Source organism: Falco punctatus (assembly GCF_963210335.1).
Source record: "Falco punctatus genome assembly, chromosome: 3".
Lineage (NCBI taxonomy): Eukaryota > Metazoa > Chordata > Aves > Falconiformes > Falconidae > Falco > Falco punctatus.
In genome coordinates this window covers 75,632,577-75,655,818 of record NC_137582.1, presented here as the reverse complement: position 1 = coordinate 75,655,818, position 23,242 = coordinate 75,632,577, and the positions used below count along the sequence as shown (strand labels likewise).

At 40.5% G+C, this 23,242-nt stretch overlaps 1 protein-coding gene across 14 annotated transcripts in view; it reads left to right on the top strand.

Annotated features, from left to right (window-relative positions):
• LOC308060006 (poly(rC)-binding protein 3-like) overlaps nt 1-23,242 on the top strand; it is a 528,829-nt gene that overhangs the window by 104,083 nt on the left and 401,504 nt on the right. For 13 of the 14 annotated variants that reach the window (XM_080378175.1, XM_080378172.1, XM_080378167.1 and 10 more), the window contains one exon: nt 4,261-4,398. The exons of the other annotated variant lie outside the window; for it this stretch is intronic. The gene's annotated coding sequence lies outside the window, so the exon portion shown is untranslated. Of the gene's footprint in view, nt 1-4,260; nt 4,399-23,242 lie in introns of those variants that run through there. 14 annotated transcript variants of the gene reach the window in all.

The window sequence follows — 23,242 nt, the reverse complement described above, 5'->3', positions numbered from 1 at the left end:
AAGTTAAAATCAATCTCTGTTGTCAGGCTCTTAAGTAAGGAATGATGCATTAGACTACCTGATTTTATTTGATTTGTTGGGAAACCAGAGCTGCTGTGCTGTTTCTTGAACAGAATTGCAGGCTTCATTTAAAGAGAGATGCAAAGCACACGCATCATTCTGGAAGATATCAACATAAGCATTTTCTATACCATGAGTAATGTTTACTGGAAGAAATCAAATTACTGTTACACAGACCATCTGTTTTCTTTGCATGCAATCATGTAAGTATTTTAGGACAAGCCATCCTTTTTAATCAATTGTAAATCTCTTATGGGAAGGCACTGTTTTCTGTAATAAAATCTATTTTTATGATAGATGTAAGAGTTTTAAATACTGGTTTCTTCTGCATAAATATAGTGTACATATTGTTCATAACATAAAAGTAGGGTTGTACAGCATCAGTTATTATCTGTCAAGAACTTAATTTTAGGGCTTTTTGGGTAGCCATTTTTTTATATTTGTTGGATCTGCAACTTGTTAGTATTCACATATTATAGCAAATAACATAATGAGTAAGATGGTCCATTTATAGCCTGGGAAGTTGCTTCCTACCTATGTTCAGTAAACATAGTGTACAGGGTCTGTATTTTGTAGCATGCCTACTGTAATAAAAATGAATACTGGCAAGATGATTGTCCATTGTCTTAAATGCTTACGCTTGGAAAGACTGAAGAAAAAAAGGCATAACTTGTTGGAAAATGACCCTGTGGAATGACATTAGAGAAACCTGAATTTATGGTGTAAGAAGTCAATGAAGGAGTGTGAGATTTGCTTTACGTTTAAGAGTAACACATTCATAGGTGTATATGGTCACATTCATCTTAGTGGATGTTTAATCGGCCCTGCCATTTCATTTTTATCACTTCTGTTCAGCTTCCCTGATTTGTATACTGCCTTTAGGTGCACAGAAGTTTCTCTTGAATTCAGAGGAAGCTGAAGGTCTGCCTCTTAAGCAAAGTCCCTCTGATTTCAAAAGAAGCTGTGTGCATGCAATACCAGAAGTTGCACTGTATTGTATCAAATGCCCCTGAAATAAAAGAAAGGAACAAGAACTGTAAGTAACAATTGGAAATTCCCTGAGAAGCTTGGCTGTCCTTCTCAATGAGGCTCGGAAGCCCTAATTTCATTTGTTCAGACACTTTCAAATCAATGGTATTTTGTCTGAATAATTAAGCTTCTTACTCAGGCTTGAAAAGTATATGGTGCTAAATTCTTGTTTTTTCTTGGGTAAACATGAAGAGGCAAAGAGGGAGAAACAGATGGAGCATGCACCTAGAAAAATTATAGTACCTACACTCTGGTGCCATCCCAGGGTACAGCGGAAGCTTTCTGCTGAAGGAAACATCAGGTGAAATGAAAGGCCCTTATAAGTTCTTTAGTGAAGGCTGGACTCAAGATCTCCATGTCCTGTCTATTCCTACTTAACAACGTCACTTGTGAGCTACAGCGTGTAGCACAGGGACAGCTGCCTACCAATCAATCCCAGCACCTCCCTAGACCTGGAGCTTACCTAGATCAGTCAAGAACGAGGTGAGAACTAGGTCATCAGTTAATCTTTTTGTATCAGTATGCATTAATTCAGTAAAAGGAAAAAAAGTGGAACAAGCTAAATGGCTTACAAAATCATATAGGTAATAGAGTGAAATAAAAAAAAAATGCAGTTGGTGACAGTCTGTGTTATCCCATTCACAGTATTTTCTATTCAAATTCAGCATCTCTTCTCTCTAGAAAAGTATTAAATATGAAATAAATTGTTACTTTTTCTTTTTTCTTTTTACTTCCACACTTCTTCTATTCAGAGGGAAGAAAACTGCAGGCAAATTAAGTATTTCATAGAATCACAGAATCGTGTTGGTTAGAGCAGACCTCTGGAGGGCATGAACAATGTCCTAGTCCAAGCAAGCGAAACTTAGATAACTTTGCTCAGGGCCACTTTCAGTTGAGTTCGGACTGTCTACAAGGATGGAGATTCACCAGCCTCTCCCAACTACCTGTTCCTCAGTCTTCCTTTTACTGCTGATGTTCCCCTAGAAGCTCATCTGGTTGCCCCTTGTGTCTCTCACCAGTTTCAAGTCCAGCTCAAGTCTGGCTTCCCCAGTTTGATCCAAGCAGGTCAGAGCAAGGAAGTTCTGTGCTGTTCCCAAGTAACTCTCCCAGCTTCTTCATTCTCTGTCCACACTGCCCTTCTGCTGGCCTACGTGACTTTCCACATGGCAGTCTGGGAAGTTCCTGTGCATGGGGGAGGCTGTCCTCAGCAAGCAGCTTGCTCTTCTGGGCCTCTTTGCCGTCTTGGTTTTCAGGAGACATATTTTCATTTGAACTGTCAAAAAAAATTGATGCAAATGATGAGTTTAATTTTTAGATTTTCACCTTTCCATCCTCACATCCCTAAATAATTTTCAGCAAGATATAGCAGTGTAATCTGAAGGATATAAAAGCATTGTACTTCCACAAGGTTTTCTTTTTATAGCATTGTTTTTCATTTGTATGTGAGTAAATTTGCTACAGTTGTTTTTTTTTTAAATGTTTGCTTAGAAGGTGCCAAGTATTTTCACTGGAAAATTTTTTTTTAGCCAGAACTTTGGAACAGTCGCTGTGCATTCTTTAACAGCTTCAGTAGCATAAGCACTGTATTTCCCAGTTGTAAGATCTGTTTTTATCTAAGAAAGATATATTGATGTATTTATAATTGTCACAGAAGATATTGGACTAGTTCTAAGAACTAGTAATGGTAACACTGCTGCTTGGAAATTATCATATTGTTATTATGAAGAAATAATTCAGCAAAATGATTTAATTTGCTTAGTGGTAAAGAGAATGATAAAATATGAATCAGTATTGTCATGGTTACACTGTATTTTGACATAGTACTTGTGTTGGTCTAAACAGTAATAAAATAATCTGCTCAATGAGCAATGACAATGAATATCTTAAAACTGACTCCATTTTAAGTGCAGTAAGTAGACAATACTGCTGTTTATTTTAAGAATTTCCTGTGTCTGCAGTGCTGATTACACTGGAGTGGGAATCAGCGACAAGGTGCCACACAGAAGACTTCATTTATAGTAGCTTTATAACTGATGCAAAGTGAGACGATAGATTTTGATACCCATGACCTTTAATAGAAAAATCTCTGAAGAGAAGTTTACAATCTCATCTCCAAAGTTACCCCTAGTGAAAGTCCTTTGTATTTTAGGTTTTGTGAAGCAATTAAAATAATTACTTAGTCTTTGTTGGTTTCTTTTTTTTTTTTTTTTTTTTTAAGTTATTCCAGTACCTTGGCCATTCAGTTGATAAATGCAAAAAAAAATATTCAGGGGAGCTCTGAAATCCTCAAAGCTAGACATTTGCCCATTTCTGCTTTTAATGATGTTCTAAAGTACAGTGTGTCTGGGGCTTTACATGTTTTCTTTTTTCCATTTGATCCATGGCAGCCCAGTGGTCATAGATGACGTGATTCATGTGTGCGATCCAAATCCTCCTCTTCCGCTTCTCTACCAGATGGACTGATTTTCTGCGGGAAATGGAGCAAAAAAGTGCCATAGATGATTATCGTGCTTGACTTTGAACTGGTCTCCCACAGCTCACTTAGTGGAAAAGAGGGAATCAGAAATGTTTGGTCACCATTTTGAAATATATTTAGGTCTGACCAGTTCATCATTAAATAGGAAAAGTCTATAGGTATTCAAAAATGCCACAAAACCAGTGAATAATCTTTAAGGAAGACATTCTGAATTGAAAAACAAGTAAAAAAGATAGTTTACAGAAGGTACAGGAAAGAGTATATGCATGGCATGATGGGATTGAATCAATATTTCAGAAGTGATCATGGTCATTGCTGCAATACCTGAACAGTGGGATAGAAACCTTAGAAATGAAGGCATTTAACACTGATGAAAGAAAAACTTATTTGAAATGTGCCAAGTTAACTAGTAAAATTGATTGATATAAGATACTATTGAGTGAAACACCGGAAACTCTCCTCACATATTATTTCTCTACAACTAAATAGGGCAGCATAAAAGATTCTGGCACTTCCTAAGCAATAATTCCCCCAGGCTGCTTATTTGGAAACCATTTCTTGGGATTTTTATTCCTCGGTATTGTCTACTGTTGGAGGCATGGGGGTAGGAACTACTTGAATTATAGTATGATTAGAAACGATTGTTTCAATGCCTTCATATGCCACATTTGGTCTCTATATCCTCTCTGTCACAGGAAACCATCTTACACCCAGAGCAAGAAACGTAAATTTACTTGGCTGTCCCATAACTCTAAGGGACCTGATGCATGAGTGGACTAGAGAAAGGGAAGAGAGAAAAACTCCAAAGACCAACAGATCATCTTGCTTGCAGGGTGAGTAAATGTCCCAGAATCTCAGTCTTACGTTGTCAGGTACACAAAGAGTGATCCTACTTTAAACATTGCCTCAGGAATTTCCTCTCCAGTAATTTTTGAGAAACAGGTGATAAACATGTCTCCTGTTTCCAGGTCTCTGACACTGGTGACCCACACTTGTTGAGAAGTATTAAGCCAGATACCTCCTATATTTGCAGTTCAAGCCTGGAACATGGATTTAAAAGAATAGGCAGTGCTGTGTTGTGGGGGTTTTACACATGTTGTGCTGCGTAGGCTCTTTTCAAATTGGGTGGGTGGAAAAGAAGTATCTAACTATTACTGAATCAGTCCAAACTCCTCATGATGCAAAAAGACATCCAAAAGAGGGAAGAAAGGAAGAAAACCAATTTTCCCAGTGTTGACTGTACTTAGACTCCTATAGATCTGTGCCTGTATTCCCTGCTTTCTCTAGGCAATTTTTTCTTGCTTACAAAACACCAATAGAAAAAATCACCTAGCTGAAAAGCAAATGTTTATCAACTTCTGTGATAAGCAGAACCTAATTCTGTGATCCCCTATTCTTTCTGGGTTTGCCTGTTCCAAAAAGTGGTAGAGGCACAGACTGCAGCATAGTCTGGAGTGTTTCCTCCAGTCATAGCAGTGGGCCAGTAGGTCTGTCAAGTACCAACATGCCAATCCAACAGATTCAGGAGTCCCATGTACAGAGGATGACTGATTTTTTAAAAAGATGATCCAAATCTAAACATGTGACTAACATGGCAGAAAATCCAAAGAAAACCTGGAGACTTCCTCAGAGTCCTCCATCTGGTGGTTTGTGCCTCTACAAAAGACATAATAAAAATGCTGTCCTCTTCCATTGGGATGGCCAGAACTCCCTCTGTGTGCTTCCCCACTGTATTTGGTCCTGCCCATTTCTGCACCCTAACCATTGTCAAGGCCTCATCTGCTTCTGCCTTCTGTGCCAGGGCAAAAAGCATGAGCTGCATAAGTAGAGCAAACCCATCTTCCCTGAGACATGGGCCCAGTGGACACTTTTTTTAAAGAAAATATAGAGCAGCTGAATTACTATGGTTTTAGCTGTGTGACAGCTCACTCCAGCTAGGAACCTTAAGGCAACTTGCCAGAGCCTGCAACACGATAGAACAAAACAAAGGGTACTCCAGAGGACAAGTACTTTCCTGCCAAGAGCTCTCTGATACAGAATGCAATATCTAGCCATATAATAGTGCCTTTACAACTGCTACTAGATGATGTATTTAGTACATTAGGCTGTTTTTCTTAGCATACAAGTAATGTTTTGACTTTGATGAAAGTCTGCTTTTTCCTACTGTACGTTCTTTGAAGTGATCTGTGTAAACATGGAGGCTGTCTGGGCTTTGCCTTACTCTCCAGTTAGAAGAAGGGGAACTTTGTTTTTTTTTTTGTTTGTTTTTGATTTTTTATTTTGTTTTCTGTAAGTACTGTTCTGAGTGTGCTGAAATACTGTGCTGGTGCACAGAATTTTAACAGAAATCAGGTTATTCCCTTGCTCACTCTGAACCCGCCGGCAACAGCAACAGCAGCCCTGCTTTCTGTTGCTGGACTCTGGAATCTAGGGAAAGGTGTTCAGGGGCTGAGGTTTCACTTTTCTGCTCTAGCAGCTGCTTCTTTCCTCCTTGCAGAAAAGGCACTGGAGCAGATACAGCCTGTGGGCACAGGTCTGTCCATACTTCATAAATAACACACTGTTTTCTTCAACAGTGTAATTACACTCTCTTGTTTTAATACAGTGGTGTACTTTCTGAACCACTTATTTCCCCCTTAGTTCTAGTTTATTTTATATAATAACTGTGCAATGGAGATGGGCTTGACATGCAATGACACAGTGATGCCATTAAGTGAGGGCCACTATGACTGAGAACAATAAAGGTGTTCAGTAAAAGTGTCAACATAGGTGAAGATTAGAGTTAGTATTACTTTTATTCTTAAAACCATTACTATGTGTATTGCTTTTGCAATTGACTTGTAAAATAAAATCATCTTCAAACTCAAATCTTATTGAAGCTTCATGAGCATTACTACAGGGAAAATAAGAAGTCGGTAAATGATTAACTGTATAATTAAAGGTTTCACATTTAGTTCTGTCACTGCAGTGATTAATGGTTTCCATTATTTTGTCTAAGTAATGCACTTCTGTTTTTTCTAGTGTTTTTCTTTCCTTCATTGCTGTTAGTGTCTGTAATCTTATGGTAAGGAAATTTATCACAAGGACAACGTTTTTGTCCTTAGCTGCAAGGTACAGAGGAGAGTTAAATCAAAATACAGAAGATGCAATACACTTCCCACTGCAGTTGGTGGGAGAATTGTGAAGTATTTACAAAGCTGGGCCAGAAATGCCTTACGTGTAAGAACAAAGGGCAGGATGTAATCTCTGTGCTTCTCTGCTGTCACATCTAGGGCTGAAACAGGTGTCTTCAATAGCCAATCCCAGGAAGGCTCAATAAAAACAGGGCTGGGGCACACTTCTCCCTCTCTAGTGCATGCTAGAATTGGGTGGAAACCTGCAAACACAGCGGAAACTGCCTTGAAATAGCCCACAGCAAAGGCTGAGCAGAGCCTGCAGAGGCCAGGCTCTTCTCTGGAGGTAGGTGCCCATAGCAGGGTTTTTTTTTAAAGGACTCATCAGACTTCATGGTCATCATTGCAGCTCAACAGCTATGTGGGATCTCATGCTTGTGTGAAACTGAGGGCTTTTCCTTTCCTTACCAAGTTGCCCAGCCACTGGGCTGTGCTGTTGTCTCACAAGGCTTTCTGCCAGCTGAAATTTGTGACTTCACTCTGGCAGGGCTATAGTGGGACTAATGAGCCATTCCCCACTCCTATTTTCCAGGTGAGCTTGTAGTTCTGCTGGAAAGGGTGTCTCCACACTGCCTCAGGGTGGGGAGAGCCTGGAAATGAGTTCCCTTACACTGAGTGCTCCAGCTGTATGCTTCTGTAATGCAGGATGCCACCTTTTCCAGCTGTGCCCTAGAAAACAAGGGTGTTTTCTGAAGGGTGCAAATATGCCTGTGCCTGTTAGGTGTATGCTAAGCAGATCTGAGATTTTGAGGCTTAGGTGTTGCTTCAGAGTCACAAGGCTCCTGAATTTGAGATAAGCACCCTGTTGCTGAGGTGGAGTTGTGTGTAGGACTTCAAAGACAGAGTGAGAAATGAGCTTCAGCAGCCACTGAACAAACGCTTTCTGGTGACAGTTTTCACGTTCAGACTTACATTTGCATGTAGTCCAAAATACCTTTTAACCAAGAACCCGCTTTAATAAGATTTCTTCTCCTACCAACATATGGTACTAAGATTATCCCCTTAGAGCCATTTGACACAAGAACTACTTTTATTTTCCAGACTATTGCAGGATGAAATAGCTTTGGTTTTATTTCTGCTTGGGATTTTGAATTCGTACCCAATTTAATGTCACCTAGAGCTGTTACCCTGACAAGAAAAAAGATCTTGCCTTGTCTTCATTCTTTTAACCTGAACATGGCTCATAGATGCATTTATTGATAGTTCACAGCAATGATTAATACAGTTCAATTAAGCTCTGTTGAAGGTATTGTAATTCCCACCTCCACACTATTGCATAACATTGCTGTGTTTCTTCTTACTCTTTGTCTCAATGAAAATACAGCGGTTCTTTTGTTTTAATCCTGTGCAACAACTACAGTAGACACTTCTGAGAAGAAGAGATCTTCACAGAATTCTAGCAGAATAAAAGAGCATGAAAGTGAGTTTTCTTGATAAATGTTTATGCAATTTTGTCTTTCTTTATACATTTTGTCTTTTTTGTATGTCTCTATCTTTTGGGCAAGGTTTTCATTGCCCTAATATTTTTCAGCTATTGTTTCTTTTTTGTTGTTTCTTTGTTTGTTTGTTTTTCTGGCACAATGTTTTAAGATAGGTAACCAACAAGAACATGCTGTTCCAGGAAGTTATGAGAAGTCATAACTCCAGTACTGCCTTTCTTGAAATTTTTTGAGAATGATATTGCTGGGTTTTGAGCAAATGTGTGTTTTAGGGAAGGACTTGTTCACATGAAACTTGTGATTTTTTTTTTTCTTGAGTGATAATAGCTAGTTCAAGATCTAGTAACCTGCATGAGAAGTTCCTGTTACTCTACTGAGTCACCAGAACTTTAATTGGCAGCTTGGAATTTTCCCTGCCATGACAGTTCCCCTTTCAATCAGAGGTCCCTCAAAATTTCCTACCAGTTTTCTTCAAATCTGACCAAATTAATTAGTGGTTGGTCATTACCTCTCCTTCAGAATAATTATTAAAGAAGTGCAACAAATCTAGGCCTGCTGCAGTATTGTGTTGTATCCTTTTATTCACCTCTTGCTGCTGTTGAAAGTGTCTTGTTGTAACACATTTTATGGTTACAAAACGTAAGTGTGGTATCACCTACCCTCTAGGATGATTAAAATTTCAGGTCTTGCACTGGGAAGTGCAGGTGCAGGTCACCTCACAGCGAGGTGGATGGTCCCAGTGATTTCAGTGAGCTTCCTTGCATGAGTTGGAGTTTAAAGAGTGCAGCATTTGCCTTCCTCATGAGAAACTTTCAGAAGAACATTGCTATGTCCTATCATCCACAGTATTTAGCCTTGTATGTGCTTAGGAGTGAATAATTTGTATTTTAGAGCCACTTATTTTGACAACGCTCTGGCTGTTGTGTTTTTTGTCTTTTTCGTGTATCAGAAAAATGCTTTTTTTCACAGTAGACCAAAGAGCTTTTGCTTCTTCTGAGCTATAGAAACCTAATGTGTTAATTTATTTGAGCTTGAGGATTACTGCCCTGCTAGTGTTTATGATCAAAAGTGTTAGTGAAACCCCTGGGCAAACTCTTTGCTGGAATGAAATGACACTGGTTATTTGAAGTCAACTGGTTGAGCCATTCCAATATACAGCAGAGGGGAATTTTGGCTGCTGGTCCATATGCTAATGGACTATACAGGAGTTTTTGCCTACTCTGCTGGCATATAAAAGAGCAGAAGATTGCAGGCAGAGTACTTTTTCTGTCATCTGTCTGACTCAGTACTAGAATCATAGAATCACAGAATTGGTTAGGTTGGAAAATACCTTTTAAAATCAAGTCCAACCATTAACCCAGGACTGCCAAGTCCACCTAAAACATGCCTCTAAGTGCCACGTCGACACACCTTTTAAATACCCCGAGTGATGGTGACTCCACCACCTCCCTAGGCGGCCTGTTCCAATTCTTGACCGCACTTCCATTGAAGAAATATTTCCTAATATCTGATCTGAACCTCCCCTGGTGCAACTTGAGGCCATTTCCTCCTGTCCTATTGCTTGAACTTGGGGGAGGCCAACACCCACCTCACTACAACCTCCTTTCAGGTAGCTGTACCAAGCAATAGGGTTCCCTCTGAGCCTTCTTTTCTCCAGACCAAACAACCCCAGTTCCCTCAGCTGCTCCTTGTAAGACTTGTGCTCCAGACCCTTCACCAACCTCATTGACCATGTCTGGACATGCTCCAGGACCTCGATTTCTTTCTTGCAGTGAGGGGCCCAAAGCTGAACGCTGCATTCGAGGTGCAGCTTCACCAGTGCTGAGTGCAGGGGGACAAGCACTTCACTATTCCTGCTGGCCACACTGTTTCTGATACCAGCCAGGGTGCTGTTGGCTGCCTTGTCCCCCTGGGCACACTGCTGGCCCATGTTCAGCTGGCTGCTGACCAACACAGCCAGGTCCTTTCCCACCAGGCAGCTTTGCAGCCGCTCTTCCCCAGGCCTGTAGTTCTGTGTGGGGTGGTTGTGCCCCAGGTGCAGGACCCAGCACTTCTCCTGGTGGAACCTCATACAATTGGCCTTGGCCCATCAGTCCAGCCTGTCCAGATCCCTCTGCAGAACCTTCCTGCCCTCCAGCAGATCAACACGCCTGCCCAGTTTGGTGTCATCTGCAAATTTACTGAGGGTGCACTTGATCCCATCATCCAGATTGTTGATTTAATTTACCTCTTCATCCTGGTTGGGTGGTCTATAACAAGAGTCCCACTGCGATATCTGCCTTGTTGTCCTTTCCCCTGATGCTTACCCATAAACTTTCAACCTTATCATCACCATTGTTAAGCTCTAGACAATCAATACAGGGCTAGCTCACCACCTCTCCTTCCTTGCCTATCCCTTCTGAAGAGTTTATAGCTATATTGGTTAGACTTTCAAGAAGTTACAACATTGCATATGCCATATTTAAATGTAAGAGAGAATAAACATTTTCATGGACCAGGAAATCATGTGCAAAGTTAGAGTCCTGTGGTGTAGGACACAGAAGTTACAGTTAAAATCACTGAGAGTGCAAGTTCAAAACAGAGACTTTGCTGTTCAGATGGGAGTCCTGTTGAGGTAGGAAAGGTCATTTTTTATATCTCTTAGTACATATTTTTGCTTTTTTAGCATGCAGATGTTATGTTTCGTCATAGAAGCATGGGCAAAACCTGCTTTCTGTAGATCACAAAGAAGAATAGACACAAGGGAAACTGCGGTTGTTTTCTCAAACGCATATATTCTGTTGTGCATTGCTGAATAGCTGAGGCAAGCAGCTAGGAAGAGTTGATTCAGTGAGAAGTTTATGCAGAGGAGAGTAGCATTGTGATCTGAATGCATGTGCAAATTTTAATTGCTTACTTGCTTCTAGGCTGAACTTTTCCATCACAAGAACCTCAACACAACAAGAGGCCTCAGAACCTTCAGGAGGACAGTTACTCTGAGGGGATTATCACTTTTTTGATCACTGAGTTCTTTAGAAACTTTGTTAGGCATCACACAAAGCTTCTGGCTGAAGCAGTGCATCTGCAATTTGACTTGGTAAGCAGGCACATGCAGAGAGCTGGGCTGTAGCCCAATGCCTCTGACATGCCATCAGGCAGACCTGGTCCCAGGGTGAAATGCCCACAGCTGGTTTCTGCCATTTCAAACACAAGACAACATTATGCAAAAAACAGACACTGAAGCTGTTCCTTTAAATCTCTCCTGCTTTGCTGTGCTGAGTCCAGATGATATAATTCACCTGTTCCCCTTGTATATTTGCTACAAAGGAACAGAGTGACGTTCCCAAGAGCTGCTGGAGTCAGATGGTCCTGGAATTTGTGGCAGGGACCTTACTTTCTTGCAGCACTTTAACACACCAGGATAAAAATTTGTAATAAAATGGGATGCACTCAGAGAGGATTGTGTGATACACCCTGATTCTGACTTCCCAGATTTTCAATAATATCCCTATAAAACTTAGTATAAACACTTTGCAAATATTATTGAGTTTGGGTTAACCTGGACTGTTAGTATTCAGGAAACCAACACAAGTGGTCTGGAACTTCATAGCCAGATGTTTTGGTGTAGCAGAAAGGCAACATTTCTTTTTCTAACCACCTAATCCATACAAGAAAAAATGACTGAAAGACTATTTCTCACAAAGCAGTAACAGCTAAGTCTTCTTGCTTACCTCCCACTGCATCTGCTTTGATGAAATAATTTCCTTCATTCTTGTTGAAATATTAGTATGAAATAATTAATATTTAAATTTAAATAAGTATATGTTTGAGCATCATAGTTAATAATTTGTTAAGGTGGAAGGTGTTATTTTATTCATTGTTTCTGGCAGCCCAAGGATGTACATAGAGCTGAAGTTTATTAAGTTGCTCTTCCAATTGTAAGTAATAAAATTGTTTCTGTTTTAAGGCAAATAGTGAACTTGGGGTACCATTATTTGACAGCTTTCAAAGATTGACAGCAAGGTAGCAAATGCTCTGTGGTATTACAGAGTTTTACAGGCTAGCCTAGTATATAATAATTTTTTTTATGGATCCAAAATAAGACTGAGAAGTATGGCAGCTGTTTTAGTGAGACTTATTCCTTTTTTTTTTTGATATATGGTTTTGTGGAGTGGGAGCAAGGAAAAAGGCAGAGTGAATGGGAATCCCTGGGAATTTTTGAGGCTGAATGGAAAGAGAACAATTCTGATGGGTTTGATAGGAGAACAACTGGCTTCCTCACTTGTGTGATTGCCTCTGGCTGTTGTATTTAAGAGGCAGTAAAAATTCATCGATGGGCAAGAAGGGTGCTTTGGAGCAATGAAGACTGAAGGTTAATGAAAATTAGAGGTATCTTAAGTAAATGAGGAAAGCCTGTGGGAAAGGCAAGAGTGGCTAGAGCAATATTCAAGTGAAGAAAATAAATCTGGGAGATGGGGAGAAAGAGAATTAATATGATGGGGTTGATAATATATTTGTTCCACAATCTTTGGGATTTGTTCACCATTTTGTCTTTATGCATATAAACATACCTCCTGCTAATCTGTATTTGAGAGTATCTGACTCCACTTTATACATTATTTTTTTCTCCATACTCACTAAAACTTTTTGAGAAAAATACTCTAAATTACAACCTAAGGTATCTTAAATGGGTTTCTGTTAAAATGGAGAGATCGTTAAGTAAGCATATTGAATATTAAATCCATATCCACACTGCTCTTTAGTCTTTTGGCTTTCTTTTTCCTCAGGCAACTCTGGACTAGCCTGGGAGATTTTACTGACTTCAAATGCATTAAATATATTGATCTGCAGAAAGCTTTGGCGTCAGGCTGTCTGTAGCCTGTGTCATGCTATTGGAAAGGAAATGCTTTTGCCTCTGTCTACAGAAGAAACAAAATGAAAAACATTATCAGAGTTTCAGATCACTGTGGAAGCTGGGAAAGCCAGGACTATTGGCTAATAGCAGCTGTATTGCAATTAGTGAGGAACAGCTTGGCTAAGAGCAGCAATAATTCTTTTTAATATTTCAGAAAACTTCAAACAGTATATTTTTGGAAAAATTGTTTGTTCAGAAATAACCTATGTAGTCAGTATATACCTTCTCACCAGGGTCAGCAGCATTTTGGAGGGGATACTTTACTTGTCCTTTCCCATTTATAACATCATGTTCTTTCTTTGTAATGAGGTTCCCTTGATGTCAGTACAGTCTTCACTAAGTTCTGGACTAGCTTCAAGCTGTGAGGGGATCATATAAAGCCACTTAATTTTGCCTCCTGTTTTTCTTTGCTTTTTCAATAAGTTACTTAGGTTCACCAGTTTGCTCCCATGAGTCTTTTACTGCTTAATCAGGTGAAAGGTTACTTATGCAAATACTGCTCCCTTTGCAGTAAAAAATCATGCAAATAGTCCACCATCATCTTCTCACAAGAACACTAAGTCTAGGCTCCAGCTGCAACAAGGATTGAATGGCTGTAGTTTTTCCCATCATAGAGTTTAACTGAAAAAAATAAAAGAGACTTTGGTCTTTGAAACCCATCTAGGTTCACCAAAAAGAGAGGGTATGACTGCTGTCCTGAGTCATCTCCTGCTCCATTGAATGACTTTTTCCCTCAGTAACTGCCTGAAGACACTTCTTTAATCAGGCCCAAACAGGAGTTTCAAACACCTTTTCATAGAATCATTTACATTGGAAAAGACCTTTAAGATCATCAAATCCAACCATTAACCCAGGACTGCCAAGTCCACTACTAAACCATGCCTCTAAGCACCAGATCTACACATTTTTCACACTTCTAGGGATGGTTATTCCACCACCTCCCTGGACAGCCTGTTCCAGTGCTTGACCACAGTTTCAGTGAAGAAATTTTTCCTAATATCCAATCTAAACCTCCCCTGGCACAACTTGAGGCCATTTCCTCTTGTCCTATCTCTTCTTATCTGGGAGAAGAGACCTACCTCCACCTTTCAGGTAGTTGTAGAGAGCGATAAGGTCCCCTTTGAGCCTTCTTTTCTCCAGACCAAACAACCCCAGTTCCCTCAGCTGCTCCTCATAAGACTTGTGCTCCAGACCCTTCACCAACCTCATTGACCATGTCTGGACATGCTCCAGGACCTTGATTTCTTTCTTGCAGTGAGGGGCCCAAAGCTGAACGCTGCATTCGAGGTGCAGCTTCACCAGTGCTGAGTGCAGGGGGACAAGCACTTCACTACTCCTGCTGGCCACACTGTTTCTGATACCAGCCAGGGTGCTGTTGGCTGCCTTGTCCCCCTGGGCACACTGCTGGCCCATGTTCAGCTGGCTGCTGACCAACACAGCCAGGTCCTTTCCCACCAGGCAGCTTTGCAGCCGCTCTTCCCCAGGCCTGTAGTTCTGTGTGGGGTGGTTGTGCCCCAGGTGCAGGACCCAGCACTTCTCCTGGTGGAACCTCATACAATTGGCCTTGGCCCATCAGTCCAGCCTGTCCAGATCCCTTTGCAGAACCTTCCTGCCCTCCAGCAGATCAACACGCCTGCCCAGCTTGGTGTCATCTGCAAATTTACTGAGGGTGCACTTGATCCCATCATCCAGATCATAGATAAAGATATTAATCAGGACCGGCCCCAACACTGAGCCCTGGGGAACACCACTGGTGACCTGCTGCCAGCTGGCTGTAACTCCATTCACCACCACACTTTGGGATCAACCATCCAGCCAGTTTTGAATCCAGTGTAGAATACATCCGTCCAAGCCATGAGCAACCAGTTTCTCCAGGAGAATGCTGTGGGAGATGGTGTCAAAGGCTTTACTAACGTCTAGACAGACAACATCCACAGCCTTTCCCTCATCCACTAGGTGGGTCACCTTGTCATAGAAAGAAATCTGGTTAGTCAAGCAGGACCTGCCTTTCATAACCCCATGCTGGCTGGGCCTGATCCCCCGGCTGTCCTACATGTGCTGCATGATGGTGCTCAGGATGATCAGCTCCATAACCTTCCCTGGCACCAAGGTAAGGCTGACAGGCCTGTAGTTCCCCAGATCCTCTTTCCGGACCTTTTTGTAGATGGGTGTCACATTTGCTAACTTTCAGTCAACTGGGACCTCCTCAGTTAGCCAGGACTGCTGATAAATGATGAAAGTGGCTTGGTGAGCAATTCTGCCAGCTCCTTCAGTACCCTTGGGGGGATTCTATCCAGCCCCATAGACTTGTGCACGTTTATGGTGTAGCAGGTCACTGACCATTTACCTTTGGACTATGGGGTTTTCATGCTGCTCCCCATCCCTGCCTTTTGACTCAGGGGGTTGGGTACCTGGAAAAAACTGATCTGACTACTGAGGCAAAGAAGGCATTAAGTAACTCAGCCTCTTCCTTATCCTTTGTGGCAGTGTTCCCCGCCTGCATCCAATAAAGATGGAGATTCTCCTTGGCCCTCCTTTGGTTTCAAATGTATTTATAAAAACATTTTTTGTTATCTTTTATGGCAGTGGCTAGCCTGAGTTCTAGCTGGGCTTTTGCCTCTCTAATCTTCACCCTGCATAACCTCACAACACTTTTATAGTCCTCCAGAGTTTGCTGCACTGCATAAAAACATTCCCTTACAGTACCAACAACCTCAACACCACATACTACACGAAACTCCCCTGCATCCACTATCATCAACCCACACTTCCCTGGACCCATTACCCTCCCCTCTTCCCTGCCAGACAGCACTGAAGTACTTACTGCACTTTGCAATATAGGACATCTACTGCTGTTACAAGCACCCCTTGCACATGCATCTTCCCTAATGTGCAGGTTTCATGCAGCCACAGGTGTCTCAATTCCTTCCCTCTTACCCTCCCTAGTATAAAGTGGTGCAACATGGAGTGCCAAAAGGAGTAGCAGTGTGATTGCACCCCTCTCCTGAGCTATCCACATTGGATTTGGGTGCTGTCCACTCTTGAGAGAGGGAAGTTGATCTGAGGTTTTTGTTTGTTGGTTTTTTTTTAATTGTTGCTGTATGAATGTTTATCTGTTGTTTTTTTCTAAAATATTTCTGTATGTTTTTCCACTCCTACAGTAGTTCCCACCCCATGCAGACATTGCAGCTGTTCTATATGCTTTTTATTTTACTTAAGTATGATATACTCTCATAAAGTATACAGGCTTCCCTAGAAAGTTTCTTTAGGATTCCATTTCTCTGAGTGTCAGTGCCACCTCCACAGGTGATGCTGTTTTGCTTTCTTAATTCTGATATCTGATTATCCTCCCAAGAGGAGGAGAACCTTCCTGTAAAGCTCAGGTAAAAGCCCTTTTCACATTGCAGCCAGGTCTTAGATGGTGCCTACCAGCCAGTACTAGAGTTCGTTTATGCTGTGGAGCTTTGTCGGAGTGGGAAAGGCAAACTCTTCTGGTGAGATAAGCCTGTCTTGCAAATGGAAGTACGATGTGTTTTCTAGATTATGTCTTGTGGTTATTTATCATAAATATGTAAAATAATTCTTAGTTTCCTAAAGGAAGTGTTTTACTGGAGTGGTCTATCTGTGTGGTCCTTCAGCTTTGAAATGCAGTATCGTATAGTGCATGAATAAGGGTGCTGCTGGGGTGAATTCAAATTATTTTCTGTTGTATAGCTGTATACCACTCTCTCTGTTGTAATGAGGGGAGAGGGTTTAGAAGCTGTCTTGTTCATTCTTCAGTATCCGGGTGGAGGTGATTTACTTGAAGAAAATAATAGAGCTGCTTAGTCCATTTGGCACCAGTGGCTTAGGGTCAGATGAAGGCACTGGGGACTCAGATGTGCGTGAGTTGGAGGAAGAAGAGGAAAGATTTAAAGCTGGATCTTGAATTACATTAAGACTGGTGCTATTTGCTCTTTGATCATTTTGACCTCTGCTATTTAGTAGAAACTTAAATTAGGAGTATAGGATTGGAAGGGGCATCCTGAATAATCGTGTCTTTTCTCTTGCCATCACAGCTGCTGTAGTACATAAATCCCTTTGAGAAGGCTGTCATAGTCCATCTTCAATGTGCCAGGGCTCTTTGCCTTGTTATACACTGGTTATTCCCCAGCTGAGTTCCTGTGAAAATTAGAAGCCTTCTAATTTTTGGCTAAGGCAAGTTCGAAGTCAGTTTATTAGTATTTGGTTTATTGCCAGTGTTGTGCTTTAGCTTAAATGATTTTGCCTATCTGTTGTGTGGGAAACTTTCTCAGGTTTTATTTTTGTAAAAGTTAACAAACTAAGGCCTTTTAAATGTGTCTTTTCAGGTGAATGAGGTGGGGAGGTGGATTTTGTTGTTTTGCTATTTTGATTAGGTGTTCTATTTTCTCCATTTTTATAAAAGTTGTTTTTCTTTTAGGATGTGTAAAGTTATGATCACTCAGCATTTCCAATTATTTTTCCACCAGTTTCTACAGGATAGGTGGTTCCTAGTATAAACACGTGATACCTCTTGGGCTATCCTACAGAGAGAGAGATTATCAGTAGCTTGCAGGCATCTTGAATAAGGTGAATCTCCCTTAACTTTTTATGTCTGTGTCTGAACTAGTCACCTTGGGCTGTCTGTGGAGTCAGTAGGGAGAAATAGGTAGAGCTAGGTGAGATTAATCTGACCTGTTTTAGGCATCTAATTTATGATGAAAGGAATCACACCCTAAAGCTCTGAGAACCATGGAAACCTAAAGTGGTTTGTGTTGATGAGAATTTCTGCGTTTAATCAGAATAATCCTACTTCTTCTGACTTGCAGAATAGCTCCTGATTTATCGTGGTAATTCATGTTACTGTTTATGAGTGCATGTACTTCCATATATAAAGAGGACACACTAGAATACAATGGTACTACTTCGGTTCTTAATGTATGGTATCAAATGATGAAGACAAAATCTAAGACCTGCTATAGACCTGCTTGTACAAAATGGACCTATTTTCTATGTTTCTGGAACAGTAGACATGGAGGGCTGAGCCTGCACTTTAGCTTGCAAAAGTCGTGGATATTTGAACTTTCTCCAGGACTTGAAGGCAGAAGTTCATTGTTGGCAAAGCAGGAGTCTCTTGGACAAAGATTTTTTTTCAGCTACTTACAGCTGTTAGATGTTGAGACAGGGCAGTGGGACTCTGACTGCTGCCAAGGAACAGGAAGGCAGATGGAAGACCTCAGTGTAAAACTTTCTTGTTAATGGTTTCAGTAAAAAACATTTTCTTCTATCTGACCTACTAGTTAATATTCAAGTAATAGCATTGAGGACCTAGAATGGACCAAGAATTTTCAAGGTTGATCTGTGCTACACAGATCTTGAAGGAAGTACAAAAATGTTCAAAACGCTTGAAGGCCAATTTTCAGTCTCACACTAAAGCCAAAGATTGGCTTGGGCTTATATTGATTTAATGTTCTCAGTCAATCTCTTTTTTTCTAAGGAGGCAACAACGTCTGTAGAAAGCTTGCTGAATGACAGTTATTCAGAATTATTTGTAACAGCCTATTTGGAAATACTTCACAGTTGTTCACAAGCTTTATAGGCAGTATGTCAGGAAACATACTCAAAGCTAGTAGAAGGCTATCAAAAAGTGGTTTCTCCAACACACATAGTTGTTGTAAGTGATGATCGTAAGAGTCAATGAGTCTACCTGTACATAAAAATGTGTCTAGCCTGCTGCCCCCACCCCACCCCAAGTGGAATTCCTCACCCAGAATGACTGATGCTTAAACCAAAGAATATTAATCTGGCTGTGCTGGAGGACAGTGCAGGTTGGGGAAATGTTTTCCACTTTGCTGGGCAAGAGGAGACATGTTTCTTTGTTTGCAGACAGTGTCGGTTCATATCTGCTCAGATGCAAAGAGAGGTGAGATGAATGAGAAGAGAAAATGCAGCCAATACAGTCCAAAGCATCTGGATGAGCTGGCAGTCTCTGTGATAGGTGCTTCCAAAATGAATGAAGATGCTGTTATTGCTGTGAAACGTAAAGGGAACCAAATTCCATAGAGGATATTGAAAGAGGTTTGGATTAGGTACTATGTCTTGTTCACACCACCCCATGTAAATGAAAGTCCCACTGCTAGGTTTTTCTGCCAAGGCAGAAAACATAAAGTATGGCTTTTGTGTCTTGCCACTTTATAGGTTTTGAAATATTGATTTGTTTACTTTCATGGCAGAGTTGTGCTTACTGAAATGATGATAACATTCATCTAGTTTACATCTGTCGATATGCTTGTGCATCACCTTGATGGTTTATGAATGGGCAAAACCAATTTTATTACTGAGTCAGTCTTACAAGTCGTTCTGCTGTTTGACTTGGCATGCATGGACTTCACTGTACAATTGTCCTTTTGTCAGGGCAGAGCTGATGGATGCTGTCCAGAGGTCTGTGTTCCCATTAAGAAGCAGCTGCCAGACCCTTCTGATGTCACTGCAGAATTTCTCTACTTCTTTGTCCTTGCAGTTGCTCCTATGCTTGTAGGATGGAGGAATTTTATTTTTAGGTTAGTGTGGTTAATCTAATGCTATGTTCCTGCTCAATTTTTAGACCTTCCTACTTCGTAATTAACAGCACCACCCTATGTAGTCTAATGATGCTGTTCCCAATTCATATCAGTCTTTTCAGTGTCATTCGTATCACACTTCACTGTCACTTCATATTACACTTTTCACTGTCATTCCGTTGCCAGCTTACTTGAAGACTTGTAAGCCAACTACAAAGGATGAGAGTTCATTTTGTCTCATTGGACTGTACCTGCTGTTATAGTATGAAAGCTTTATGGGCTGCTAGAGAGCAACTGTTTAGCCTCCTTCATTCATTTGACCTAACCTTGTGGAATTCCACAGTGCTATTGTATTTTTTTTCCTTGGGGAATAATATCTGTTGTAATCAGGACTGTTGTAAGGGTTGGAGTTTCACAGGACCACAACGCCGGTGTTATCTGTTTCTTCTCCAATATCATCTGCTGTTGCAGTCTAAGGATCACCATCTGCCTTTAGAAGACTACCTTTGGGGATTGCCTTTGGTGACAAGAGGTTGACCTTGATGCTTTTTCCAGACATAGAATACTGTGTCTGGAACATGCTGGCTTTGTTTTGCTGGCTTTAAAGCACTTCTTGAAGGAAGCAAGGTTTATTAGTGAAGTTGTGGAGTGTGTTTTAAAACTAGCTCTTGTCTGAAGGTCTTTCTACTCATTCTATGTCCAAGTTAAAATCACTGGTTTGTATAACACTCTTAAACAGCAAAGGTGAAACACTTCCTTGTTTTATGCAGATCAAGCCTCATCAGTAACTCCTCCTCCTGTGGTACAACAAAAGGGGCTTCCTCTCCACCTCTGTAAACAAGTACAACTAACAACTTGAGCTTCTTGCTCTACTGAAATTACCACAAATCCTATTAATCTATGTAAAATCAACTGAAAAAAAATAATTAAAATCCATGTAGCTGGTTAGCGTGTAAACATACACCTGGAAAAGGGAACTGGATACTCTTAAATCAGAAATACATACCTCAGGATGTACTTGTGTAAGTACTATAGTACTGCCTCATTTCAAACTTGTAGCATTTTAAAAATTAAAATATTTTCTGCAGATTAGAGATAAGTGTTTATTCAGAACTGTGTGTCTAAATACACATATGCAAAAATACAGACTGGATATGCAGACTGATACATGTGTAGTTACCTGAAGTTTTCTTAAGACATCCCGAGTCTGATCATGTGAGCTGCTTCCTTTGGTTCTTTATAAGTTTGCCCCAAACCACATGTTCTGCTTCTCTTGTGGATTGATTTTTCTCAGTTTGTGGATTGCTAGAGAGGTGCTGATCCTTTTCAGGTGGTACTTGGGACAATAGAAAGAAGAATGATGTGAAAACTAATGCAGCTAGGAAAAAGTAAGAAGGCCAATTCACACAGTCATTAATTTACAAAATACAGGTAATGATCCCTTACTGAAAGAGATGCAGATAAGGAGCAAAGATGCCTACTTCATGTGTAAAAAGTTTTGACTCCTGAAGTATTTAAGTTATCAGTTTAAGGAGATACAATAATTACCAAACCTACCTACAATCAGGTGTCTTCAGATATTTTTACAGAGGAGCAATGTGGATGATTAGTTCAGCTTTATGAAACCTTTTGAGGTTTTTAAATATATCATTTTGTGCTTGAAAGAAAATAAAACCCTCAGACAGTGTAAAATTGGTTCGTGTCTAAAGGTCTATTTTCAGTCTTGACTCTAGTTGATTAAATAGAGTTTTGGAGCCACAAAAACTGTTAGACAAAACATCATATTACTGAAGGATTTCAGCTTTTAGAAAACAGTATGTTTAACACAACATTCATTTCAAAATTTCTACCCAGAACTTTGTGGTTGTAAGACCAACTGATTGTCTAAGACAACTATTGTAGACAATAGTATAGTCTAATCAGACTATATGATGATAAAATTCTAACATGGTCATCAGATTTAATTTTTAACTGGTTTACAAATGTGAATAAGTGTTAGTTTCCCTCTTTTGTTGTTGTTGTTGTTCCCTAAGTGTGCTGGAAATAAAAATTTATAAACCAAAACACTTTAAAGATGATTTAATATTTAAATTGAATTAGTAGAAGTAAACTGCACATCAGCTGATAAAGTATGAGTCACTTGTTAAAATGGTTCATTAAATAATTAGTGTTCTGATTATTTTTTTTCTTACTAAGTTTAGTACTAAAATAGAATATAAGTTTTAGGTTAATTCTAGTACATGAAACTACTCTGTGTACTGTCTTAAGTTTCTGAGGGATCATCACATGAAAGACTGTTTATAAATAGTGACGTGACTATAGATAAATTTTAACACATTAAATAATACTAGACAATATATGGGAAGAATAATCTCTTCAAGACTGATTTGAGTAGGTGGCCTATCTATGAAAAATTCTAGCAAGAATAGTACTTCCTTATTAAAATATATATGTTACAGGCTGCCCAAGGAAGTGGTTGAGTCAAAATCCCTGGAGGTATTTAGAAGATGTATAGATGTGACACTTAGGGACATGGTTTAGTGGCAGACTTGGCAGTACTGGGTTAATGGTTGGACTCGATGATCTTAAGATCTTAAGGTCTTTTCCAACCTAAATGACTCTATGATTCTGCTTGCTTGTTGTAACAATCCTGGGTTTAAAATGTTAAATGCAGGGTTTTTTTCAGAATAAAAATACAAGATTTTTGCAGGAACGTTGTTGTGGTTTAACCCCAGCTGGCAACTAAGCCCTATATAGGTGCTCACTCACTGTCCCACAGTGGGATGGGGCAGAGAATCAGAAGAGTAAAAGTGAGAAAACCCGTGGGTTGAGATAAAGGCAGTTTAGTAGGTAAAGCAAAACAAGGAATTCATTCATCACATCCCATGGGCCAGCAGGTGTCAAAGTCATCTGGAGAGCCGGGCTCCATCACACCTAACAGTGACTTGGGAAGACAAACATCACCCCCTTCCTCCTCCTTCCCCCAACTTCATATGCTGAGCGTGACACCATAGGGTATGGAATATCCCTTTGGTCAGCTGGGGTCAGCTGTCCCGGCTGTGTCCCCTCCCAGCTTCTTGTGCCCCGCCGCACCCTCCCCCCCCCAGCCTGCTCGCTGGTGGGTGGGTGAGGAGCAGAAAAGCCCTTGGCTCTGTGTGAGCTGCTCAGCAGTAACCAAAGCATCCCTGAATTGGGAACACTGTTTCTAGCACAAATCCAAACACAGCCCATACTAGCTACTATGTAGAAAATTAACTCTATCCCAGCCAAAACCCACACAAATGTGCATACTTTGAGGGAAATTATTTAAATACAATGTATTAGATCAGTGCTTCTGTAAGAGTGTGGAAGGCATCATATAAAACCCTCTAAAATGAGGCTCTTCATCAGCAAATCAGTTTTGCAAGATTGTTCATATTGCAAGATTGACCCATATGATCCACCTTTTTTTCCATGCCGCAAACAGCACTTTGCTGTGAGGTCACAGTGAGTTTGTAGCACAGAGCCATCAACCTAGGATGGTTGTGACTGGACTGAGCTGGAAAAAAAAATAATATGGAGAGTCGTATACTTCTGTCTTTCGTTTCCTCTGCTGTTTTCCACCACAAATC